The following is a 27210-nucleotide window of genomic DNA, read 5'->3' as shown; positions in this document are numbered from 1 at the left end:
CTTAACCTAATGCTCTCTTAGATTTTTTTTTCTATTTTTCTTTCAGTAATTCAAACCACCCATTGGGTCAAACGGGTCTCTGCCCCCCATAATAACAGTGGAAACTTCAAACATCTCTCTTGCACACTGGGCACCCACTGACACTCTCTTTTAACTAAAGAGACTAAAAACTAATGTAGGTGCTTAACTTCCAAGTGGCTAGACAGTAAAATACCTTAACTGCACTAACTTAAACAAATGTTAGCGAGTGTGTTAGCACATTCAGCTGTATATTTCCTTAATCAAACCACTGTACTGATGAGTACATCACCAGGAAGCAAAAGCTGCATAACTCTTTCCAGGAAGTACACACCCCAACTACAGTCTATTTTTATTTGAGAAACCAATCTATAAAATAGCATTCTATTACCTCTCCTGTTTCATCTGTAACTAACCCCAGCTTTAATTTTATATCCTTTTAAGAATTTCAGAGTAAAATTAGATAATGTCTACACTTGCCTTAATTTGATAGTATAAAGTAGAATAACCGTGCAAAGTAGCATGCCTTTGTTTAAGGTTCACTGAGTGGTTTCTAACAGCTGACTATTGATCTGGGACTGCCTGCTCTACTCCTCCCTTGCTACATTCAGGCTTCAATCTGCTCCCCTGCCCTGCTCCCAATTTCCACCCACCACCACTATCTGACAATTTATAGACACAAAACCACACCCCCACCCACATCTCACCCACCACCTCAACCAATCCCAAAACAACAACACAATTACAAATATTAACAAGCTCCCACCCTCCATGCACCAGGTCCTCCTACCATACCCCATACTATCACCACCAACCAAACTACTGCCCACAAACCCAAGTAATTATGTTTACCTCTACCCTTGTTACACTTTACACCGTTACCTGCTACCATAATGTTCACATATTTCACCCCAGCCCAACCCTAACTTCTCCCTACCAACCACATAGTAACACTTCCTTCTCCTGCATCCAACCTCACTTACTGAACTACTCTACCACTGAGCTATATAAAGTCAAATATATCAATTCCACCATACCTTCTACCAAATCCAACAGATTAACTAAACTTATACTCAAAATTCAATCTCTATGTCTATTCCGACAAACACAGCTCCGAATTTGTGGTGATATACACCCCAACCCAGACCCCACAACTGATACTACCAATCTCAATAGTCCAAACATCCAACTTGCAATTAACTGTAAAACGCCCTGTGACCTACTTATACTTAGCATGAATACTAGAAGTATCTTGAACAAAACTGATGAACTACACGCCACACTCTCTACTTACAACCCAGACATTACACTCATTACAGAGACCTGGCTCAAACCCCACATTAAGGACAATGAGATACTTCCCCCAGGTTATAATATAATCAGGGCTGATAGAACTATCAAAAAAGGTGGAGGCATCGCCATACTATACAAGACTGTCCTCAAGGTAGACCTTACACATAAAGAAATCCCAACATTTAACAATGCAGAAACCCTATTCGCCAAAATTCAAATCAATCACCAGAAGCAACTAAGCCTAGTGGGTATTTACATACCTCCTGGTGCCAACATACCTACTCTCGAGTCTATACTAACCTTGACATCTGCAAACCTCCCACAGAAGGCACTCTTCCTAGGGGACTTTAACATTGACTGGAAATCCATCAACACGACTATCCCCTCTAATCACATCAAACTGTATTCCTATACTTAACTTATCCAAATACCCACCCACATTGACAAAAATACAAACAAGGAATCCATACTAGACTGGATCCTTACAAACAACCCATCTACTGCCCAATATTATGGTACAGTACCAACTGACCTTAGTGATCATTTACCCACATTCATATTAAGACAGCACCTCAAAACTACTAAAACAACCACCTTACAAGAACTCCGTAATTCAAATAATTTCATAGCTGAGCATTTAATTAATGCACTAAGGTATAGATGAGCATTTAATTAATGCACTAAGGTATTGCAACTGGACTCCCCTAGCAACTCTCCCACTAGACAAGGCAGTGGAGTACTTCAATTCTACCTTTTTAAATATATTAAATCAGATGGTCCACTTACAGACAATTTAAATAAATACCAACCCAGTCCCATGGCTCTTTAAAAACACAAGAACCCTTCTCAAACTTAGGGATAAAGCTTGGGATACATGGTATCATAATAAAACTGACCACAACAGGTAGATTTTCCTTGAACCACATAATAAAGCAAAAAAGATAAAGCAAGATAAGAAAACTCACTACACAGAGCTACAAGTAAAGCATACCACTAACCCCAAAAATTCTGGGCAGTTGTCAACCAAGTATTACAACCAGGCAAACCCACTACCCCTCCCCCCAATGTCAGAGGAGATAATATAGAGATATCTACCCAATTTAACAACTACTTCACTTTTTCCATCCTTAACCTAACTACAACAGCCAGCCTTGCAGTCTCCCACAACCAATCAGCAACCCAAACTCATACCTTCTATTCACTCTCTAACCAATTCCTACCAACACAATATACAAACACCTCACTGAACTAAAACCCACCACTTTGGCAGTTGACAAACTGCCTGCAGAGTACCTCAAAATTTGTGTTAGTGCTATAGCTTATCCCATCTTGATGCTTACCAATCGGTCTATCAATGAGCATAAAATTCTAGCCCTTTGGAAAACCTCCTACATAATACCTTTACACAAAGATGGTCCCTCAACTGAACTTACCAACTACGGCCCCATAGCAATCTTATCCCCTATCAAAAATCTTTGAAAAATGTATCCATTCTCAGTTGATGATACATTTACTTACAAATAGTGTCCTCACCAACACCCAACATGGCTTTTGCCCATTCCATAGTACCACCACAGCACTCATATCCTTCACCAACACTGTCAGTCAATATAGGAACCAAGGTAACCTAGTGTCTGCCACCTTCCTTGATCTGTTCAAAGCATTTGATACAGTATCCCACAGCAAACTACTTACTATCTTAGTCAAACTCAACCTAAACAACTCCTCTTTGCTCTGGCTTCAAGAATACCTGTCCAACTGCCAACACGCAGTTAAGTGGCATAATGTCTTCTGCCCCCTTCTCCAAGTAACAGTAAGTGTACCACAAGGATCCATACTGGGACCCTTACTATTTAATATCTTTACAAACACCCTCCACACTGCCACCCAGCAAGCTACAACAGTCCAATATGCACATGATACTACACTGATCTGCTCAGTCCCCACACTCCAATCACTCCAGACTAAAACCCAAGAGGTCTTCTCCAATATTGAAAACTGGTTAAAAAACTCACAACTAATACTTAACCCCAAAAAGACTCAACTTATGCTTTTCCACCTACCAAAACCATTGACTCGTCTGCTCTTTTCTCTATCATCTCTGCCAATAACACCCAAATCTAACCAGGATCACAAGCTAAACATCTTGGTGTAATAATTAACCAAAACCTAAAGTTTGACAAACATATAGCACAAACCATATCCAAAGTCCATAAAAAACATGGAACCCTATACTGCTGAAAAAAACTATCCAATCAAAAACACCAAAATATCTATATCCAGAACTCACCTTCTCTCTACATTGCTTAATGCATCCCCTGTATTAACAAACCTTAACAAGCCAGACCTACACAAATTGTCCATATGCAATAATAAAATAGCTCTAATTTCTGCTCCTCCACTGTCACTCACTAAAACAACTAGGTTGGCTAGAACTCGCCAACATACTAAACTATAACCAACTCACCATAGCTCATTACTTGCTGTACCACCCAAACAAGATTCCTGATCTCTCAGGCTTAATCAACTTTCGCAATTCTGCTCACTAACTAAAATTCACAAACAAAGCCCTTCTTGAAGTAACTAAGTGTAGATGCAGTGCTGGTGAATCCCTCTATTCCTATACAGTTGCTAAAATCTGGAATTCTCTTCCACCAGATATCAGATTGCAAAACAGCAGTCCCATCTTTAAAACCCAATTAAAAGCCCACCTCAATCTCATCTGGCAATGTACCTGTACTGACCATGGCTAACCCTACTACCACCATTCAGATAAATCTTCCTCTGGCACTACTCAAAGATCAAACACATAGATAAAAAAAAAACTACCACAACAAATTTTATTTTTAAATATATGTATATAACTGTATATATTATTACTTCACTTTCTTACTCAAATACATTATATTGTCTGTTTTACTACTGTACACTCTATATATTATACACTTCTGTAACTTCTCATCATACTATGCTATGATATACTATTGTTTGCTATATTAATTTGTACTCATGTCTGACTTTTGTATTTTTGTTAAATAAATTGTTAAAATCAGACTGTAAAAATCATTAGGCATTTTTAAAATGACAGTCAATAACAGACAGTAATGCAGGAAACTCAAGTATCTAATTTACAAATACTCTAATGTACATTAGGAGGCAAAAAACCATACACAAACTTGTACAGAATTTTGTCTAGCTTTATTTATGAAACACATGTCATTTTATACGTTTTACAATCAGCCTTTGCCCACCTCACTGACGTGGTCAGTGACAGGGTCTTTACATCATAGTAACTTATGAAAAAGTGCTGAGATGGTGTTTTTCAAAAATCTTTTTCCCATGAGAATATTACAGCCTTGCAAAGCACCTGGTCGGTCACAATGTCCTTCCGAGGATGTAGCCAATTCAAGGCTCTTAGATTAGTTCGAATACAATGGGTGCATGTCTTCTTTAATACTTCTCTTTGTCTCTTTCTTGTTCACCAGCTGGACATTATCTCTGATAGTGCACAAGGCCGTTCTTCTGGTGGAAGCAGGAAAAGATACACATGCACACAGATTCATTATTTTCTAACTTTGCAAAATAATCTTTACTGACAGAAATGAGCCAGCCGAGCTGCCAAGGCCAAGTTTTTAATCACACTGCAGCTTATGCTTCAAGCAATAATATGCAAGTTCATTTCTACTATTATTCTAGTAAAACAGAATTAAATGCATTACATATTATACTATTTTTCAACCTTTGTACTTCATATATATTCGAGTACATTTATATATGCCTGACCACACAGCTTATATGTGAATACATATTTTTCTAACATTCTCCCTCCTGTTAATGCATTTTATTCTATTTGAAACATAAACAATATCATTTCATTTCTTAGCCTTTTCCTTTTCAAGGACTTTCAGCTAAGTAAGTCATTTATTTTATATTTCAGAAAAAGCATTATCTGAAATTAATCTTTTAATTTCAACACTTTGGTAAAAAGTTTTAGTAACAGATATATCAACAAATTTTTGATTAATCTTTTCATGCAGGGAATTTCACAGTAAACACATGCTCCTATTAGGAGTATACCCACACAAATAGCAATTAAGTGTTTAATAGGATGGAACCCCACCCCCCCAAACAGATTCTGGAAAAAGTCCATCAGTGGGTTTGGGTCTGGTTTAGTCATTGCTGATACTTGCTGAATTACCTCTAGGTGGTCATTGATTTCATGTTGGTTGTCTGGAATGTACGCACAGCATTCTTCTTTGTGTACCACCTCTTGCCGCTAGGGTGAAGTAAAGAGCCATTCGATTTTGTAGCACAACAGTTCTTATTGCATTCAGTTTATCAGTCACCAATTCTAGGGTGGAAATTGCTCATGACTTCTTGACAGCTTTCTCAGCTCCCAGATCAATTTGACTGCTCCATAGGCTGGTGGTATTCCTGCCCTGGATATAACACTGTTGCCCAAGTCCATATGAGTCAAGTTTACTTTTGTCTTTCACTGAATTATGGTCTTTTCAACCAGCTTCGATTTTTCCAACTGGATTTACAGGTTTTTTTAACTGGACCTTCAGATTCTCGAGCTGTTTTCTTTACGTTTTGTATTTTACCCTAAGGTAATTCTGCAGTATGTCTTATTGCTGAAACCAGATAACCCAAAAAACAACTGCCGGACCAATTCTCAGGTAACCATTTATATGCCTTTTTCCCACAAATAAAATCATTGCTTTGGTACTAATACGTGTTATTCCTGCATGAAACATTTTTCTATCCTTAATAGACAATTGCTTAGTTAAGACTGGATTGTCACATACTGCATTTAATGTAGTTTTTATTGAACTCAGATATGAATCATGGTTAGTATTACAAACAGTACCCCCACTTTTGACTTTAATGTAACATTTATAAGACATTGTTATATTACCATTACTCGAGCCCACCTGGAGGGTATCACTTTTGTAGAAACATACAACTCCTTTTTGTGTGACAGGTAAAAATAAAGCAATTTTGTCCTGTGATCTCACAGTTTCTGTATAAAAAAACTTTCCAAAGTCTCATTTTATCCCCAGAGGGACAGTGGACATTACAGTCTTTTATATGCTGTTGGTATAGCTGTACAAACCCAGCAATTTGAAAAGTTTATAGTCTCTGTATACACTTGCTTCATGGCCAGGTATGTGTTAAAGTTTGGATGCCAGTCTATAAACAGTTCATCACGTCTTCCCACTTTTACTCGTGTGGTTGAGTGCAGAGAAAAACCACAATAAGAGAAAAATTGTCATATTTAGTCAACAAATGCACTGCCAAAGAAAATAATTATGCAATAGTTCTTGGGTTCCTCTGCTTTTTGTTTGCTTTACTCTTGGCCATTTTGCCCTTGTGTATCAGTCACAAAGTTCTTATTCAGCTGAAAGTTCTTTTGTCTGAAAAGAGTTAAACTGCAAAACAGATTTATTTATTAACAGTTTCTTTATATAATTAGCTAGTGAACTGTCAGCCTCCAGCTCTGCAGGCATGAGAGCTTTTACTGAGGCACATAATATGCCCTTCCAAATACTACTTCAAAAGGGATCAGACCCTTTACATTTGTTACTGTTTTCATGCTCAGCAATGCTAGAGGTAAACAGCAAATCCAATTCTTCTGAGTCTCACTCATCAACTTCCTTAACTTGTTTTTTAAAATCCCATTGTACCTCTCCACCAGTCCTGCTGACTGTGGGTGGTAAGCACAGTGATTCCTTAAGGAAATCCCAAAAAAATCTCCCAAGTTGTTGAATTGTCTGATTGACAAAATGTGTCCCATTGCCACTATAGATTCTTTCCGGTATGCCAAATCTAGGAATTATTTCCTTGCTTGTTTTTAAATGCTCCTTGTGCATGGTGCTTGTTACAAGTATGACAAGCTGCACAAAATTTTATTGTATAATTTATGTATCCATATGTTTGGAATATTTTATTTACTAACTGTACCATCCCCCCTGTTGAGACATGGCTCTGCCCATGGCTCAACAAAGCTGCATATCTAAATAAATTAGACGGCAATATTGTTTTTTTTTCCTTTGGAAATGTACAGTCCATTTTCAAAAATTGCACCTTGTTTTACCCAGTTTTGTTTTTTTGCTTTTGTAGTAAGCATTTGCATTGTTTTTAACATGTCTAAATCTAAAATCTCAAAGGGTTGTAATTTTTCATTTAAAAATAAAGTTTTTGAGTCTGAGGCTGCTTGCTTTGCAGCTGCATCGGCTCGTGCATTACCTTTTGAAATCTTATTCTGTTGTTTTGTATGAGCTACACATTTACAAATAGCTACTTTGGTAGGCAACTGAATAGATTTTAATAGCTTCAAAATAAATTGCGCATGATTAATAGGTTTTCCACTGGATGTAATCATCCCTCTATTTTCTTTATTGTTGTGCAAACACATGCACTGTAGAAAAAGCATACTGATTATCAGTATATATGTTTACTTTTTTGCCTTTTACTAAAATACATGCTCCTGTCAAAACTACCAGTTCTGCTGCTTGAGCATACAAGTTGTGTGGCAAAGTTTGTGCTTCTAAATTTTTAGTGTCTGTAACTACTGCATACCCCACCAGATTTTTCCCTGTAGGACCCCTTTTGCATGAGCCATCCACGTAATATGTCACCTCAGCATCATTCAAGGGCATATCTGTAAGATCTTGTCTAGGTAAAGCTAACTGTTCATATGAGGTTGACTCAGCAGTATGGTCATACATGAAAGATGTCTAGCAGGAGAAAGGTATGCAACTTTTTCTTGTAGCAGAATTATTGCAACTGCATGAGGCATTCTCAATGTGAGAGGGTGGAATAACACCACTGAGGCTGAAGCCTGCACTGCCATTGCTGCTGCAACTACTGCTTGTACACAGTGAGGCAAAGATTGCACCACTGGGTCTAACTGTGATGAATAGTAAGCTTATGGGGCATTGCTTATCCCCATGTTGTTGCTTTAATACTGATGTCATGTACCATTGCTTACAATCTATGGTCTAAAAAAACGTTTGTGATAACTTGGAAGTCTTAAAACTAATGAAGAAGCTATTAACTGCTTTAACCTGCAGAAAGCCATTTCTGCTTTTGTTTTCCATTGTAAAATAATTTGGTACCCAGTTCTAACAAAAATTAGTTGTACCTAAGAAAGACATTATTTCTTTTTAGTTGTTGGTTTGGGTGCTTGCAAAATTGCTGTTTTTTTTTTTTCCCATTATCTAGTATTTTACCTTTATTGAATATCACATATTCCAGGTATCTAACCTCTTTTTTCCTAAGTTCTAACTTACTTTTGTTTACTTTGTGTCCTTGTATTACTAAAAATTTTAATAATGCTACTGTATTCACCCTGCACTGCTGCTGGGTGCTGCTAGCAAGATGTCATTTACATAAAGTAAAATTTGACTACCTTCTGGTGGGGTAGACCCTGCCAGGTTGCTAGCCATTTTTGTGCAAATATTATTGGGCTCTCACAATATCCCTGTGGTAGTCGAGTATATGTATACCTTTTACCCTGAAATGTAAATGCAAACCAATATTGACTATCAGGATGTATAGGTATTGAAAAGAAAGCATTGCTTATATCTACCACAGTAAAATACTTCTGTTGTGGCTTTAAATCATTTAACAAGGTATGTGGGTCTGGCACCGTAGGTGCTCTAGGTATTACTGCATTATTTACAGCTCATAAATCTTGTACCATCTGCCATTCCCGTTTGCTTTTTAACAGGAAATAGGGTGTATCACATGGTGAATCAGGAGATTCTACCAGTACTCCTTTTTGAGTAATGCTGCTTATTATAGGCTTAATTTTTACTTTTGCATTTTTTTCCAAAATGTATTGTCTTTTCTGTGGTCTAAAAGCTGATTTTGTGGTAATTGTAACTGGTCCTGCTGCTTGAATAAGCCCTACATTTAACTTGCCTGTTGACCACAGAGTTGTTGGAATTTTACACAAGGCCTCTTCTTTTTCTTTTAATAAAAATGCTAATCAGCTGTCCTTACTAGATTGCAAGTGTACAGCTGTATGTGTCTGTGTCAACCAATTCAGTTTTGTTTTTATATCCCTTGTCCTGACATTTCTAAATCAGTCTGTTTTCCCATTTTGTTACCTTTTTTTTCTAAGTCTGCCCATTTAACACTTTTGTTTTTGTCAAGCTGACATGTGGCAGTCTATTGGACTTATACAATCTCATGAACTCCTGAGGTAATGAACAGCTTACTACACTGTTTCCCTCAGTATCCCAGCATAAAGTTTGTAATATTAATTTGTCAGCAGGATTCTTACTTATATTTTTATCAGGTCCTGGTGTGCTACAGTAGTATGGAGTACAATGTAACAAGTGCTGCTGATCAGTGTCAAGGAGGGTACCTTACTGATGGCTACGTTTATCAGTTCTTTGGTTACTGCCCTGGACCAATCATAACTAGGTCCTGGCTGTACCAATAATAGGCTTCACCCTCTGATCACACCACAAAGCATCCATTTGTCTTTGTGCTTCCATACCCTGCATGGTAGGAACTACTGCTATGCCAAATATCTGCACAAGGTCTCTTCCCAGTAAGTTTACTGGATATTTTTGCAGAAACTACAATTTTACTTTTCTGAGTCATACCTGAAACAGGGTCAGTTATTGCTATATTATGGGAAAGTGGTTCCCTGTATAGCTGTCTATTTGCTGCTTTTACTAATATATAATCAGGTGATTCAGAATGTTTTGGTAACTTGGAGGGGTGTATCAAAGTCCGTGGCTCCTGAGTCACACAGGAATTTGACCTTTCTTCCCTCCACCAGAAGTGTTACTTCTGGTTTTGTATTTGCTAGGTAGAGCTTCAGGCTCAACAATGCTAAATCTAAAATTTTATTTTCATTTTTATCCTCTACATCTGTTTGTACTTCCTCTATTCCCTCTACTACATTCACATTTTCTTTTTGTTTATTAACCTTTCCTGATGATTTTTGGTTATTATCACTATCATATAGTCAGTCCACATCTCCTTTATCTTCTGTCATTGCTTTCTTATTTTGTTTATAGTCCCTAGCTAGATGCCCTTTTTATCTGACTGTAATACAAATACTTCAGCCCGTCTTCAGCAGTGAAGACTTGTGCCTTTTCTTTTTACTATTAAAGTGTCTTTCAGTACGTCTAGCATACTCAAGTAAGGCTTGCAGCCTGCTTGTTCAGTGATCTATCATATGCCTTGTAATAAAGCTACTAACAGAGGCAATGCAACCTTTTAAAAATGTATTTTTTAATTGTTGTTTAAAGCATTTTAATAATCTAGCATAATATCCATCTACTGTCTCATTTTCCTGTTGTATGCATTAATTAATGCAAGTCCAGTCTGCTCTAAGTTTTCATTTTTCAGAGATTCTGTCTGTCAGACCTTTCACTCTGTTGTCTAAAAATGTTTCAGAATTTTTAAGCTTCTGTTTTTTACAATTTGCTTCCTCAATCCACCTATGTGCTTGAGGTATGCCTAGTTAGTGCTGTTTTCTTTTGCCTGACGCCCTCCATCAGATTAAAGCTTGTTTAAGGAGTTTAACTAGTGAAAGTTTATCTAGTTTACTATCAAATTTATAGTTGTTAACACATTTTGCAAAATATCTCACATTATCTGCTTACTGCAATTGCATATGCTTCACATTATCCGTTAGGCGGATCTCGTGATCTCTTAGTGCACTGATCTCCCATGTCTTAAAAGACTGTTACGTAACCCTTCTCTTGTACCACGTGGTATCTTATTTCCCCATATCCACAGTAGTGTCTAGAATGACTGTTTACTTTGCTTTGTTATTCCCTGATCTATGACTCAAGATACAATACTTTGACTCTCTCTCTCCTGCTATCACAAACCTTAGCAATAGCACAGTGTAACCTGGTCCCTGATCTAAAACAAAGACAAAGAGGGAAATTCTTCTTACCTGAGCCTCCCGCTTACTGCTGTTTTGTCTTCTTGGGGCCCAGTCTTCCGCTTTTCAGCCACAGATCAGAAAGTGGACAGCCTCTTTACACACAACAATTCAGTCGGAGGTCTTTTCACTTTAAGAAGAACCATTTTGGTTTGGCAGCTTCTCCTGCGCAGATTTATAACCACCCATGCACTCTGTGACCTGCAGCTTACCAAGGGAATTCCGGCTTTAGAAGGACCAAAATGTTAAATAAATTGTTAAAATCAGACTGTAAAAATCATTAGGCATTTTAAAATGACAGTCAATAACAGACAGTAATGCAGGAAACTCAAGTATCTAATTTACAAATACTCTAATGTACATTAGGAGGCAAAAACCATACACAAACTTGTACAGAATTTTGTCTAGCTTTATTTATGAAACACATGTCATTTTATACGTTTTACAATCAGCCTTTGCCCCCCTCACTGGCGTGGTCAGTGACAGGGTCTTTACATCATAGTAACTTTTGTAAAAGTGCTGTGCTGGTGTTTTTCAAAAATCTTTTCCCATGAGAATATTACAGCCTTGCAAAGCACCTGGTCGGTCACAATGTCCTTCCGAGGATGTAGCCAATTCAAGGCTCTTAGATTAGTTCGAATACAATGGGTGCATGTCTTCTTTAATACTTCTCTTTGTCTCTTTCTTGTTCACCAGCTGGACATTATCTCTGATAGTGCGCACAAGGCCGTTCTTCTGGTGGAAGCAGGAAAAGATACACATGCACACAGATTCATTATTTTCTAACTTTGCAAAATAATCTTTACTGACAGAAATGAGCCAGCCGAGCTGCCAAGGCCAAGTTTTTAATCACACTGCAGCTTATGCTTCAAGCAATAATATGCGAGTTCATTTCTACTATTATTCTAGTAAAACAGAATTAAATGCATTACATATTATACTATTTTTCAACCTTTGTACTTCATATATATTCGAGTACATTTATATATGCCTGACCACACAGCTTATATGTGAATACATATTTTTCTAACAATTTTTATCATGTATGTGGAGCTTTTGTGTTTTTTATGATTGTCATGTATGTGGAGCTTTTCTCCCCAGCACCAGATTGCCCAGTCAGACCAACCCGGTAATCAAATATAAAATAAATAAATAAATATGTTTTTTATGCTTGTGAAGGCTGTTTAGCCGAGAAGCTAGAGTGTTGAACTGTGTATTGTGCTGACAATAAATTGTATTATTTTGGTGTAGTTCATTTGTCTGTTTAGTCTCTGGCTTTGTCGTATTTTATCTTTATAGTTGGTTTGTGGTTTTTAGACTGATGAATTTGCTTGTATGTGAAACCATCTATGACAAGAAAAAAGATTTTAACTATTTTTTTTTGCACCTTTACTACTTGTTTTAACTGCAATATTGCAGATTCCTCTGCTATTTGTTATTTTTCCTGCACTTGGTCAGAGTTTAAGCTGCATTTTTCAACTGATGTAAGGACTGCTCTTCTGCAATTTTAACTGCTCTAAATACATTGTCTTTGTTGTATCCAGTGTTTTCAGGCATATGTTTTGTGATTCACTAACTTATGGGCTCCAATCCAATTTTATATTAAGTAACCAAGAAAAAAAGCAAAGCACAACTAGTGAAAGTCTCCAAAGATAACCACAGACACTCTGGAGTGAAATAGACCTGGTTTATTAAAAATACATCCAAAAAGACATAAAATAAAAACAGAAACAAAGCAAGAATGACTAAGTGCTTTTGCCTTCCTTAGGAATCATCAGAGTAATGTTCTATAACAAATTACACCTTTTTATTCATAGCCAGCCCTTCACATAACTTTCTGTCATGGAAATATATTAAACTCATAGATCCAGGCGCATCATTAAAAGTCCCCCATTAACACAGGTTATTGAAATAAACAAACATTAAAAATGACCTTTGAATTATCAAATTTTCAAATTTCACAGCCGATAATGTTAATAAATAAATCCAAATCTTAATGTTATATCAAAAAGGCAATATAAAATACTCCATTTATCCTTAATTTTTGTATAAAACTATCATCCCAAATAAATTAATGTCATGCAGAACTGGACTTGTTAGCATTCTTTCCTCTTTTGTTTTAAAACACATGAAATAGAAATGTTCTCATTAATACCCGGTTTTACTTTGGCATTTAGTCTAAGCTGCCACTTTGTTTAATTAATTTCAACATCCAACTTAAGGTCAACTCCCTTTTCATTAATGAATACATGGTCTATTATAAAAAAATATAAACCTTTTAAAATTAATGCAGGTGATGCTGTGCAGATAGGGCACTAGTTGCCTTCCTATTCTTAATGTCCCTGGTGTGCTCAGCGATCCTGTCTCTCAACCTCCTCATGGTTTTGCCCATGTAAAATCCTGGGCAGGTTGTGTTAATTACACTGACCTGGACATTGTAAACTCCTATGGGAGCCAGCAATATCCACATAAGGTCCATTGTTAATAAATTTACACCAGTTATAAGATTCACATTTAGTCATCTGGGACCAGTAATTCTTAACAAATCTCTTGTCCTGTATTTCTAGTAATTCCTTAATGTTCTTTCCATAACTATAAGCTACCTTAGGCTTTAATCCTAATTTTGACTTAAGATCAGCATCAAAAACACCCTTCCAAATTGTATAAAGTTTTGTAACTAGTTGAGGTGTTGCCTGTTTATGCTGCATAGCCATTGCATCTCTGCCAAAAGGCTTCTGGTTACTGCCCTTAGCAACGATATTGGTTGTTTTCAAAATGGGAGTGAATTTTAAGGCCATTCCTTCATTAACCTCATTGCTGATCTTAATAAGAAAGTGTATAGGGTACTTCCTGTTTTTAAACATCTCAATCAAAGTGTTAATGTCTTGTTCATATACTAAATCATCACTAATTAGCCTTGATAATCTGACCACCTGTCCCTTAACCACACTATTTTTTGATGTACCAGGTGACAACTATTAAACTGCAGAAGCGTTCTAGGGTATGTCTCTTTTCTGTAAATACTGGACCTTAAGTCACCCGTTTCCTTGTCTGTTTCCAATAGACTGTCCAAAAAGTTGTACTTTGTCATGCTTGCTTTGCTTTTGTTTTTATTTTATGTTTAATTGGATGTATTTTTAATAAACCAGGTCCATTTTGCTCCAGAGTGTCCATGGTCATTTTTGGAGACTTTTACCAATTTTACATTAAGAGGGTTAAAAGTCTGCACTCCTGTGGCAGGAGAGAGCTGATTTCATGTATCTGTGCTGAGAATTGCTGGAAAGCATATTGTGTGCTTATCTGATTGGCATGTAGGCAAACCAAGTTTAAAAGTTACTTTTTTTCAGCTTGTATATAAGCTTTACACTTGCATAATGCTGCCCTTCGCTCATTGGTGGTTAGTGGTGTCTTGTATCTGCGCAAGGACCTAGATGTTATATTTATCCGTGTAGGAACTATCCATGAAATTTCCTACAGTCTCCCGCTGCTCATGGAGCAACTGGTTTGCATGCTTAGCAACACTGCTGCATTTAGTTAGCTTTAGATTACCCTATTACAGCACTCAAACCTATAAGTACCCTTTCTGAAATGTCTACAGTCCCTTACTGCTCAAGGGGCAACTGGTTTGCCCACTGAGCAGCATCACAGCATCATTCAGCTGTAAATTACACTACTTACACTTACAATTACACTACTATCCCCCATAAATTCCATTTCAAACTACAACTCAAGCATTACCTTCTTAAGACCTGGTCCTGCCCTTGCCAAGCTCTGACCTGATCTCTAACTGATTTCTTCCTTAATTCTTCTTTTGATTACTATAAGTTTTTCTCTCTTTTTATCCACCTTTCTTTCTTGCTCTTCTTTACAGTATATCTACAATCAGGTTCTTGTAAATATTCCTACTCAGAGATTATCTTGATGCTATTGGATTGGATTTTTTGAAACTTGTATATAAATATATTTTCTTCGTTGATTTCATTTTATGTTAATGTTTCTTGTCACTATTACTATTGAATGTTTTAGTCTTTGCATTAATTATTTTTTTTTGGCATGTCTGTAATTGTAATTGGAGCTTTTCTCCTCGGGTCTCCACTGAAAATGGGCCTTTGGCTCAGTTGGAACAACCCGGTTAACAAATGACAATAAATAAAAATAAATAAACAAAGCAGCCAAACCTTCTCCAGCTGCAAACACTCTCATTCTATTACCTAGTAAAACACATTAAGAAATGGCTAACTTGGAGAGGCACTTTGCTGCTATCTCTGCAGACAACTTAATGGATATGGGTATCCTGAGGCATTGTAGCAATTGCCTTGTGTTTACTAACAACCACTTAATTCTGGAATAAATTAATATAGTAACTGAGAGATGTAGTTATACAAAATTACTGGAGGCAAGACTCTCACATACAGACAGAAAATGGCAAACAGATTGTCATTGACACACACACACACACACACACACACACACACACACACAAAGCATTCACCACACTAAGGACCAGACACATAGACCCACATATGCAGAGCTGCTCACATGTAACTTTCCCAAATCACAAAGGCCTCCCACATATTGTCCTCAGCAACTCCTTGCACACACAAACAAGACAACCTCCAACACAACACATAAAACTATTCCACATAGTGTCTCAACTATTTATTTATTTAATTTTTATTTAACATTTGTTGACCGGGAAAGTCCGACTAGGTTCCACAGAGCCTGTTTTCAGCAGAGGCCCGGGGAGAAATGCTCCAGATACATGTCTTTGGAATGTGGGAGGAAACCATAGTACCCAGAGGAAACCCACGTGAACACAGGGAGAACATGCAAACTCCACACAGAAGGCACCCCAGCCGAGAATCGAACCGGATAACCTCTTGCTGTGAGGTGACAACATTAACCGCTGCACTACTGTGCCGCCCATAAGGTATAATACCACACAACCCACTGTTTTGGTCATAGGACACTCCATTGTGAGATGCACTGATGTTCCTTTCACCAGACTGAATAAGGAGAAGGTCATAGTTAGTTGCCTGTCAGGGGCCAGGATTTGCCGGATTACAAAGCTACTCAGGTCACTAAACCAAAAGTAGCAGTATGACTCAGTCATAGTTCATGTGGGCATTAACTTATTACATCCGAGTGATACCTCCAGGTGCATCTGCAGTTAACACTTACTGATCCCTCCAGGCATCAAATATAGCTTGTTCATATTTGCATCAATAATTTTAAAACCATGTTACATATAAAGTTTTAAAATATTTCATCTTAAAGCTTAAACAATAGCACACTCAACTTCATTAACATCTGACCTCTTTCTAGTGCATGTAAATACGTATTAAACGTTGTTTTTATGATGTTAATTTATATAGATATAATTTTCAAAGTTTCTAAATATCTCAACAACCAAGTAACACAGACAGAACTCCTTAGCTTCATATGAAAGCTCTCAGCTAGATGAATAAAATACTGCTGACGGTATATGTGTAACTTAAGTGGTTGCGGAGATATTGTAAGTTGTTTACGAGATAAAACAAATGTAATAATTACTGTGTTTATTGTGACTTATAAAATTCAATTTAAGACCTAGAACCTAAAGAATACTACCACTGTAAAAAGAGTTTGTGCTGAAGCGTCTGACATTTGCACTTCTTTAGTAGCCCTTATAATCCCAGAGGTATGAACATTTGTTGAGGACATAATTTGATTATGTCAAAAAGCTTAGGCTCCACTCATTGGAAGTTACAGTGCAAACTTCCTGAGCTCCACTGGAGTGAATGAGTTAATGACCTGAGATGTACCTCCATGGACTATATGAAGAGAGACACGATTGAGCTCTCAGACTATTTGTCGAAAGCAGGTATGAGCATAGCATTTAGCATCAGTCTACCTTCTCCAAAGATCATGTCATAATACTAACAGAACATGGTTGACTTTAATAATTGCCTTAGCTACTGGTGTCACTCCAACAGGGTGCAATATTTGTCAGCCTAGGAGAATTGACAGGCCACATTGCTTTGCAAAAGATAGTCTTGGTTCTGTCACCACTAGGCTTTTGGATATTAGCCAAATCATTATCCACCCCTATAGTACCTTTATTTAGGCATTGCCAAACAGATAAACTTTCAAAATAGCAAAATCTGCTCATTATAAGCTAGAAGTATTATAATAAATACTAGTAGTCTAAACAAGAAATTACACTCCCTGGAAGCACTCCTTCACTCTGGAGAATGCTGTTATCTGTGCAGTTACTGAGATATGGTTCAAAGCCCTGGAGAACACCTTGATAGTGCAATGCTATAATGCCTTCCATACATTCAGGTCACCCACTGCACATAAAAGGACAAAAGGCGGCGGTGTATCAATCTACATAAAAGATAAGCAGACCTCAAAACTGGTCAAACAATATGACATGCTAGAGCTTCTCCACAGGTAAAACCCCTTAACATATCCTTGCTAGCTGCAGGTCCCCAACAATGACCCATAAAAAACATACCTTATATTTGAATACACTAGAATCTCTTGACATTCAGCCCAACACCAGGCTCATGGGTGATTTCAACTACCCCTCCTTTAACTATCAAGATTACAAGGTTGCTAACATGCAGGCTGAAAGAGTTCTAGACTTTTTCAGTGCAAGTGCCCTGGAACAACTAGTCTGCACTCCCACTAGGGGTACAAATATCCTAGACCTGGTATTCGCAAATATGGGATAGTGTTGCACCCCATCCAAAGTGTAACATCCTCACTTGTTAGATTGGATCACAAAGTGGTGTCCTTTGAAATAAATATAAATCTAGAAACCCCAACTAACCCTAGAACTTTTAAAAACTTTTCTAAGGCTAACTACGTCCTATTAAATGACAGCATAGCTAATTCCCTTGCTCCTCCAAATCCAGAAAATATGGAGACCTATTTGGAGGTGTACAGAAAAGCACTGTACAACCATATAAATAGCTGCATAGAAATGGCAGTACCAGACCAAAATACACAAACTGCAAACCAGGTTACCCTGGTGGACCTTTGGCATAAACAGGTCATACATCAAAAGAAATAAAATCCTGTCCAGAAGGAGAGGACATACACAGCAGGGCAAAAACTCTCTCATAAGTGTAAACAAGCAATGTAGGGGACTAATAAAGTCTTCAAAAGCCAATTTCAAGGCAAAAATAGCCTCCCAAGCAAAGGACAGCTAACCATAAGGCATTTTTCAGTTATGTCTGCAATCTTAAGGGCAACACCCAACAACGTGTGGAGTTTGTTGGCATCACCTATACCCAGCCAGAATATATAGCAAATCTGCTGACTGAGAAATTATGTCCAAATGTCACCCTCGTGTCACCTTTGGTCAGCCTGCAGGAAATATCTTCCACCATTTTTCTACTAGGTATCACAAAAGAACAGCTTATTACTGTGCTCACAAAAGCTAAAAATGTGGCCTCAGTGGGTCCCAACAGTATCCCAGGATGCCGCTTAAATGATTTGAAACACATCATAGCAGGCCCAGTAGGATCCCTATTTAACCACAGCCTTCAGACTGGCTTTGTTCCTGAGGAGTTGAGGACAGCAATGGTCATCCCTCTGCATAAAGGCAGACCATCAACAGACCTGGGAATTTATAGACCCATAAATTCAACTAGTCTCTTATGCAAGGGCACGGGAAGTATAATCATGGACCTGATAAACAATGACATAGGAAATCTCTAAACACTGGACCCAACCTAGTTTGGCTTCATCAAGGGCAGGTCATGCCTGCTCAATCTGGTAGATTTCCTTGAGGATGTCACCAAGGTCTTGGATGAGGATAGACAGTGAGTACTGCCCACCTTGATCTGGCTAAGGCATTTTACACAATTCCCTGCTTGGGCGTTGTACAAAAAGAAAAATCTAGCAAAGTTAGATTTTCAACTGTGTGATACCTTAAACCTCTTGCATCAGAGGCAACATGGGATATATGCAAATTTCTCTTTAAGAATATCAGGTGGTTCAAGTAAATGGCAGATCTGAATGTACATAACTTTTTCTTTTACTTTCAAGTTTATTTATGGGTAATTTCAGGCCAATAAAGCCAAACCCTCTAGCTGTGGACATGCATGTTTCTGCTTTCTTATGGTATCATGAGCACAGCATAAGAGGAATGTTTGACCTTTGGAAACACAGGGTTGTCATACCCGGCTGATATCCATAAGCATTAAGGTGTCTACAAAATATCTCAACTAACAAACTAAAATAATGAGCAAAAAGGTCACACAGAGAATTTCAGAACAATAAAGCCAAAACCTCTATCTCTGGACATGCATGTTTCTGCCTTCTTATGGCATCATCACACAGCATAAGAGCCCAACAAAAGTCATTCTTCTTATGCTGTGCTGATGATGCTATAAGAAGGCAAAAACATGCATCCACAGATAGAGGGTTTGGCTTTATTGGCCTGAAATTGTCCATAAATAGACTTAAAAGTAAAAGAAAAAGTTATGGACATTCAGAATTGCCACTTAGCTGAAACACCTGATATCCTTAAAAGGTAATTTCTATATATCCCATGTTGCCTCTGATACAAGAGGTGTAAGGTATCACACAGTTGAAAGTCTAGCTTTGCTAGATTTCTCTTTTTGTGTTTTTTAACCAATTGATTTTCCCGTGTGACCTTTTTACTCATTGTTTTAGTTTGCTTGGGCACTGTAGATAAACTCACAAAATTGGTCATAAATCCCTACGTCACCAGATGGATAGCCAAATGGCTCATAGACAAGGCATATCTTGTTAGTGTGGGGGAATCTGTATCCAGCAAGAGGACAGTTACTAGTAGTATATGACAGGGCTCTTGTTTATAATATACTTTTTTAAGTCAAGACCAGTATAGATGGCCTTTGGCTGACCAAGTTTGCTGATGATTGCAAGTTGGGGCAATCATTGAATCCCCAATTACATAGATTTCCTTCAAAAATGTCTGACTCAGACAAATAATTGGTGTCAGAGTCATGGCCTAAAACTAAATGCAAAAATGCATAATTATACTCTTTGGAAAGTCAAATAACCTTGCAAATTACAACATTAATAACACACCCTTAAAAGTGGACCTAGTGGTGAGAAATCTAGGTAGAAAGATAGATAATAACCTGAGCTATGGCCACCATGTGTTCATGGTGGTGAGGATGTCCTTCTATATGGCACAGCTTATAAATAAGAGCATAGTGTCTAGATCCCAGAAGGTTATAGTCCCACCATATTTGGCCCTCATTAGACCAATAATTGAGTATAATGCACCTTTTGGCTTGTATCTGTCCAGTTACTTACAACAACTGGAGCAGCCTCAGAGGTTTCTTACAAAAGAAAATAGTGTGTGTAAATAGAATGTCCTGCCTGGATCACCTAAAAACCCTACTCCTGTACTCTGTCTCCTACCAACTATTACAGGGTGTTCTATGTCTAACCTACAAGGGTATTGGAAATTCAGTGGTGATTGAACTGTTACACATTCACAAAACAAACAGCACAAGGAATTAAAATGACATATATAAACCTGGCATGTGACATGGACAAAACATGCTAGGACAGATATGTGTCTTAGAGATTACCCCTTCTTTGGTACAGGCTACCTATTCACATAAAGCAGAGAACTTCCCTGACCATCTTCAAGTGGTGGGAGGTTGGCATAATAGGTAAGGTGCTTGTCTTATAGACACAAGGTACAGGGTTTGATTCCAACAAGGTGTAATTGACTAGGTTTAAAATGGCCCTCATAAGGGCAGTTAGCCTAGTACTAATCTAGAAACTTTAAGCTTTCTGTAAAATGTTGTTTTGATCATTGGATAGGGAATCATAACATCACTCCTGTGTTGTTGTCGATGCCCCTTATGGACAGCAGCAGTCTGTAAAATACTCAGAGGCACTGTCACAAACATTAACCATCCTCTAGCCATTATAAATCAAAAATGGAATAAATCCAGGTAATAATGGCTAGGCTTATAAGATCTCTTGAGCCAATAGTCTATCAATCTCCTAAGAACCTAAACCAGGGGGAGGCAACCCATGGCTCTGGAGCTGCATTCAGCTCCTATTCCCCTCTGAAGTGAATCCCTGTAGCTTTGAAAAAAATAATTTTTATTTATTTATTTTTTTTCTTTCAAAGCAAACACCTCTTATTTTGGAGATCAAGGTGATACTGTGACACTAAAATGAAAAAAAAGTGTTTTAATATTTTGTCAGTCAAAATATAGGCGATGTCCTACAATGTCTACAGCCTGCTGTCTTTCCCTGTCACCTGAAGGTGGATAATCTTCAGTTTTCGATCCCACTGTATCCTAGCCATGGATAATCCAAAAAAAGAAAAGTCTCAGCAGAAAATAAAGAGTTTAACGCTGTGTGGACAGATTAATTTGCTTTCACTGTCAACAGTGCTGGCTTGCCTGTATGCTTGATATGTGGTGAGAAAAAATGTAATGTTGAAAGACATTTCCAAACAGACACACACCATTTGCTGAAAAGTGCCAAGCTGGGGATGACTGAAAAAGAGCAATTTCGGAACTGCTGTGGAAAGCTGATCATAGCAAATATACTTTCAAGAAGTGGAGCAAGTCTGCAAACTCAACTACTGCTGCTAGTTTTGTGGTAGCTCACAAGATAGTGAGGTGTGGAAAGCCATTCACAGACAGAGAATACATGAAAGAATCATTCATTAAAATATCATAGTATCTATTCTTGGACTTCAAAAACAAATGTGAAATTCTTCAGGAAAATAGAGATATGCCTTTCTCTGCAAAGACTGTCAAGGACATGACCGTCAAGATGGCAGCAAACATCACCCAGTCAACAAATTGAGGACATTAATTCAGCTCCAGCATACTCATTCACCTGTGATGAGTCAAAATATGTAAACAATACTGATGAGACAGCATTGTTATGCAGATATGTGAACTCTGATGGACCGCAGGAAGAAATCATTGAGTTGATACCACTAAAGTGTCAAACACGGGGGGGGGCTGTGGTGAATTGTTTAAAAGCCAAATAAATAAACACCACATACTTGGTGTCAGTGGCTACTTATGTGGCATTTAGTATGACAGGAGCACTGAAGGGGTTTGTAACTTTACTTTGGAAGTCACTGGATCAAAAGCTGCTGACATCACTGCATTCTGCACCAAGAAGCACTGTGTGCTCAAGCATTTCCTTTTGAATGCAAGGAGGTGATGAACCTCGTCATTCAGATAGTGAAGAAAGTAATGGCAAAAGGGTTAAACCACCAGCAATTCTGTTCCTTGTTAGATGAAGTCGACAGTGCATTTTCAGATCTCCTGCTGCATAACAAAGTCTGATGGCTGTGTTGGGGAGAGGTGTTGAAACGGTTTGCTGCATGTCTGCAAAACATGAAAATTTTCCTGGAAAGCAAGGGACTCACCTATCCTGGACTGGAACATCTAGATTGGCTGTTAAAGCTGCACTTCATGGTGGATATGACACTGCACCTCAACACGCTGAACAAAAGTCTTCAGGGAAAGGGAAGCATGGCCCTGCAGATGATGGATGATGTTATGGCATTTGAGCACAGCATGACAGTGTTTGTCAGAAATGTACAGAGAGGTACTCTCTCTCACTCCCCCTCCTCAAGAGAGTTCAAAGAAGCACACAATCACATAAATTGAGAGTATTTACAGCGTGCAATCATCGTAATGCAAACTGCATTTGGGGAAAGGTTCTGTGAGTTCAGAAAGGAAAATAACACATTATCCTTCCCTGTCACACCCCTGGACATCGACCTATCCCTGTTGAACATGTTCTCATTTAAAGGAGTAAGTCAACCCAATTTTGAATTTGAACTGGCTGACACAGCTGATAAAGACTTATGGGTGTCTAAGTCTAAGCCTGACAGCTGATCTCGAAGATGTTGCCTGTCAGAAGGCCATTCTGACTCAGAAAGCACAAATGCAGCAATACTGAAAACCTCCCCAAACCCAAAAAACTTGTGTTTGAGTTTAGATATAGAGATAGGATCAGTACTAGGCTAACTGCCTTGTGAGCCATTTTAAGCTTAGCTAATTATCCCCTTGTGACCCCCAAACCCCTGCACTTTGTGTTTGTAAGGCAAACACCTTAACCATTAGGCCACCCTCCCAACCCCATGAAATGTTGTTCCTGACACTAATATGAACATGAAGAAGTATGCATTTGGATTCTTGTCCATCTTTGGATCCACATACTTATGTGAGCAGGTTTTCTCAAGCATGAACTACATAAAATGCAAATATCGCTAGTGCCCCTTGGATGACAGCCTGCAGTCCTGTGTGAAGATCAAAGTCACGTCTTACAGCCCTGATATAGAGAAACTCTGCAGTGATGTTTAGAAACAAAAATCACATTAAACAGGTAAGAACACAATCATTTAATAGGCTATCATTTTGCAAAAAAAAGTATTTTGGATCCTGAGCTACTGTAGTTGTGTTTTATGTTCATGCTCGATGGTTGGTTCCTATACATGGCTGAGGAAAAAACAGAAAAGGATAATGGCGCGCTGAAATGGACTTAAGTCAAAATGAAATGCAAACTGGCCTATTTTTATGTTTCCTCTTTTTAAAACTATTAGGCTGCGGCTATATGTTTTTTTTTTCAAAGTGAGCTACTTTTTATTTTATTAATTTTCCAAAAATAAGGGAAGAACTCAAACAAGCCTGCATAGTTCTTTGTTTTATTTCAAAGTAAGCCTACACATGCCAGTGTTTTTTTTATTTTGCAGTTCTATAATTTCATAAATGCAACAAACTGTAGTACTTTTATATATATATATATGTATATATATATATATATATGTATATATATATATATATATATATATATATATATATATATATATATATATGGGTTTACGACATAATCTCGAAATTTTGAAATATGGAATTTCAAAATCTCAAGACTATGTAAGCCGAAACTCCTAAATACCGAAAGACCAGATGTGTGAAATTCAAAATACCGAACTTACAACACACATACAGCACACATATACAAATACACATAACTTCCCCCCACAATCAAACATATCATCCTACACTACAGATAAGCAGAGGGGCAAGCACCTCTGCACCCCCCACACCCCCTACTTAAATATACTAACTTCGACATTGCACAGACACACAATTGAAACTCATACCCTCACATTTTACAGTCCCTCACACACACATCACAGTCACAACACACACTGACACACACTAAAGCCCCTAAACAACACACTTACACACAGATACTTACCTGAACTTCCACCTATCCATCAACAAACTGCAACACCAGAAGCACTACTTCAATATCTCTGAACATGGGATTTTGAATTTCGCGCTTCTGGTCTTTTGGTATTTAGGGGTTTCGGCTACATAGTCTCAAGATTTTGAAACTCAATATTTCAAAATTTCGAGATTATGTAGTGAACCTATATATATATATATATATATATATATATATATATATATATATATATATATATATATATATATATATACATATATATATATATATATATATATATATATATATATATATTTATATATATATTGGATATAAAAAGTTAACACACCCCTGGTAAAATACCAGGTTTTTGTGATATAAAAAATGAGTCCACAATAAATCATTTCAAAACTTTTTTCCATTTTTAATGTGACCTATAACCTGTACAATTCAATTAAAAAACAAACAAATCTGTTAGGGGAAAAATATAAAAAATAAAAAAAATATACAATAAGCTGGTTGCATAACTGTGCACACCACTAAATTAATACTTTGTTGAACCACCTTTTTATTTAATTACAGTATTCAGTCTTCTTTGGTACACACCTGCCATCTATCACCATAGCACATCTTGATTTGGCAATATTTGTCAAATCTTCCTTGCAAAAGCATTCCAAATGTCAAATTGTGAGGGCATCTCTTGTGCACAGGCCTCTTCAGGTCATCCCACAGATTGTCTATTGGATTTAGGTCTGGGATCTGGCTGGGGAATTCCAGAACTTTAATTTTCTTCTGGTGAAGCCATTCTTTTGCTGATTTGGATGTATGCTTGGGGTCATTGCCATGTTGAAAGTTGAAATTCCTCTTCATCTTCAGCTTATTAGCAGACACCTGAAGGTTTTGCAATGAAAGTGACTAGTATTTGGAACTGTTCATAATTCCCTCCACCTTGACTAAAGCCCCAGTTCCAGCTGAAGAAAAGCAGCCCCAAAGCATGATACTGCCACCACCATGCTTCACTGTGGGGATGGTATTCTTTTGGTGATGCGAAGTGTTGTTTTTGTGCCAAATGTACCTTTTGGAATTGTTTTCAAAAAAGTTCAACCTTCATCTCATCAGGCCATAACACATTTTCCTACATGATTTTGGGAGACCGATATATTGTTTTGCAAATTTTAGCTGGGCCTGGATGTTTTTCTGTGTAAGAAAAGACTTCCGTCTTGCAACCCTATCACATAGCCCAGACATATGGAGAATATGGGAGATTGTTGTCATGTAGTACACAGCCAGTACACTTGCCAGAAATTCCTGTAGCTCCTTCAATGTTCTTGTAGGTCTTTTGACAGATTCCCTGATCAGTTTTCATCTTATATTTTCATCAATTTTGAAGGGATATTCATTTCTTTGCAATGTCACTGTTGTCCTGTATTTTCTCCACTTTTTGATGACTGTCTTCACTGTGTTCCATGGTATATCCAATGTTGTGGAAATATTTTTGTACCCTTCTCCTGACTGATACTTTTCAACAATGAGATCCCTTTGATGCATTGCAAGCTCTCTGCAAATCATGGCTTTTGCTGTAGCAGACAGCTGAGTAAATGTCAGGAAAACCCTACTAGGACAGCTGAACTTTATTTGGGGCTAATCAGAATCTCTTTAATTGATGGCAAGTGTGTACCCAAGAAGACTGAATGCTATAATTAAATCAAAAGGTGCTTCAACAAAGTATTAGTTTAAGAGTTTGCACACATGCAACCAGCTTATTGTACATTTTTATTTTTTATATTTTTCCCTAGCATTTTAACAGGGGTGTGTAAACTTTTTATATCCACTGTATCTATCTATATCTATACATATATATCTATATCTATAACTATATATAAAACTTTATAGGATGTGTATGTGTTATCTTCATTTTAGGAGTCAAATAGGTTTTGTGGTTCCTGGTAAATTTTATTTGGTGGGAGAGGGACCAAAAATGGCTCTTTTGATAGTGAAGGTTGCAGACACTTGACCTAAACACATCGTGGATAAATAATGTTAATGCTCTATTAACATTTTATGAAAGTTAAACTACTTAGTAAGTATTGAAAAACAAAAATTAAATGATGTTTAGTTTTGCTCATAAAGTTTACAGAATCAGCTAACATTTTATTGTGATTTTAGTGCTAAAAGCCATGGTTTGTAAGTCCCATGTATACACCTTGTACAACTGTCAGGATACTTGAGTTCCCCATTGGAGGTGTTACACTATAAAAGTATCCTTAGTTTGGGGGAGGGGGACATCACTACATATTAGCTTGTTGGCAAGGAACAGATTTATAATGTTTAGCTGTCATGTATCATATTTCCTGTAGGTCAGAATAACTAAATTCCCTCAGCAGAATACTAAATGCAAATCCTGCAATTACTTAACAATTTTTAGGATTTTATCCTTAAGGTCTTGATATAATTTAATTAAGAAGGTTAACATAGTCACAAAACCACATTTTATCCTTAAAATCTTGATATAATTTAATTAAGAAGGTTAACATATCCCAGGATTCAGCAAGCCCTGCATAGTGTGCAGGAACAGTACAGGAGCTCCTGGAGGCAATATGGCTGCCGTGCGATCCAGGAATAAGCTGTAGGGACATGTACAAGCACTCCTGCACTAGTCCTGCATGGACTCAGCCCCTGAGTGCAAATTACCCCATTTGCAGGAAAAATCCATGCAAATGAGCTGAATTTGTGATCCAGGAAGCTGGAAACCGGCAGTGCAGGACTAG

This window comes from Protopterus annectens, chromosome 1.part1 (assembly GCF_019279795.1).
Source record: "Protopterus annectens isolate FY-2018-M chromosome 1.part1, PAN1.0, whole genome shotgun sequence".
NCBI classification, from domain to species: Eukaryota; Metazoa; Chordata; order Ceratodontiformes; family Protopteridae; genus Protopterus; species Protopterus annectens.
Note: the sequence above shows the minus strand (reverse complement) of the source record.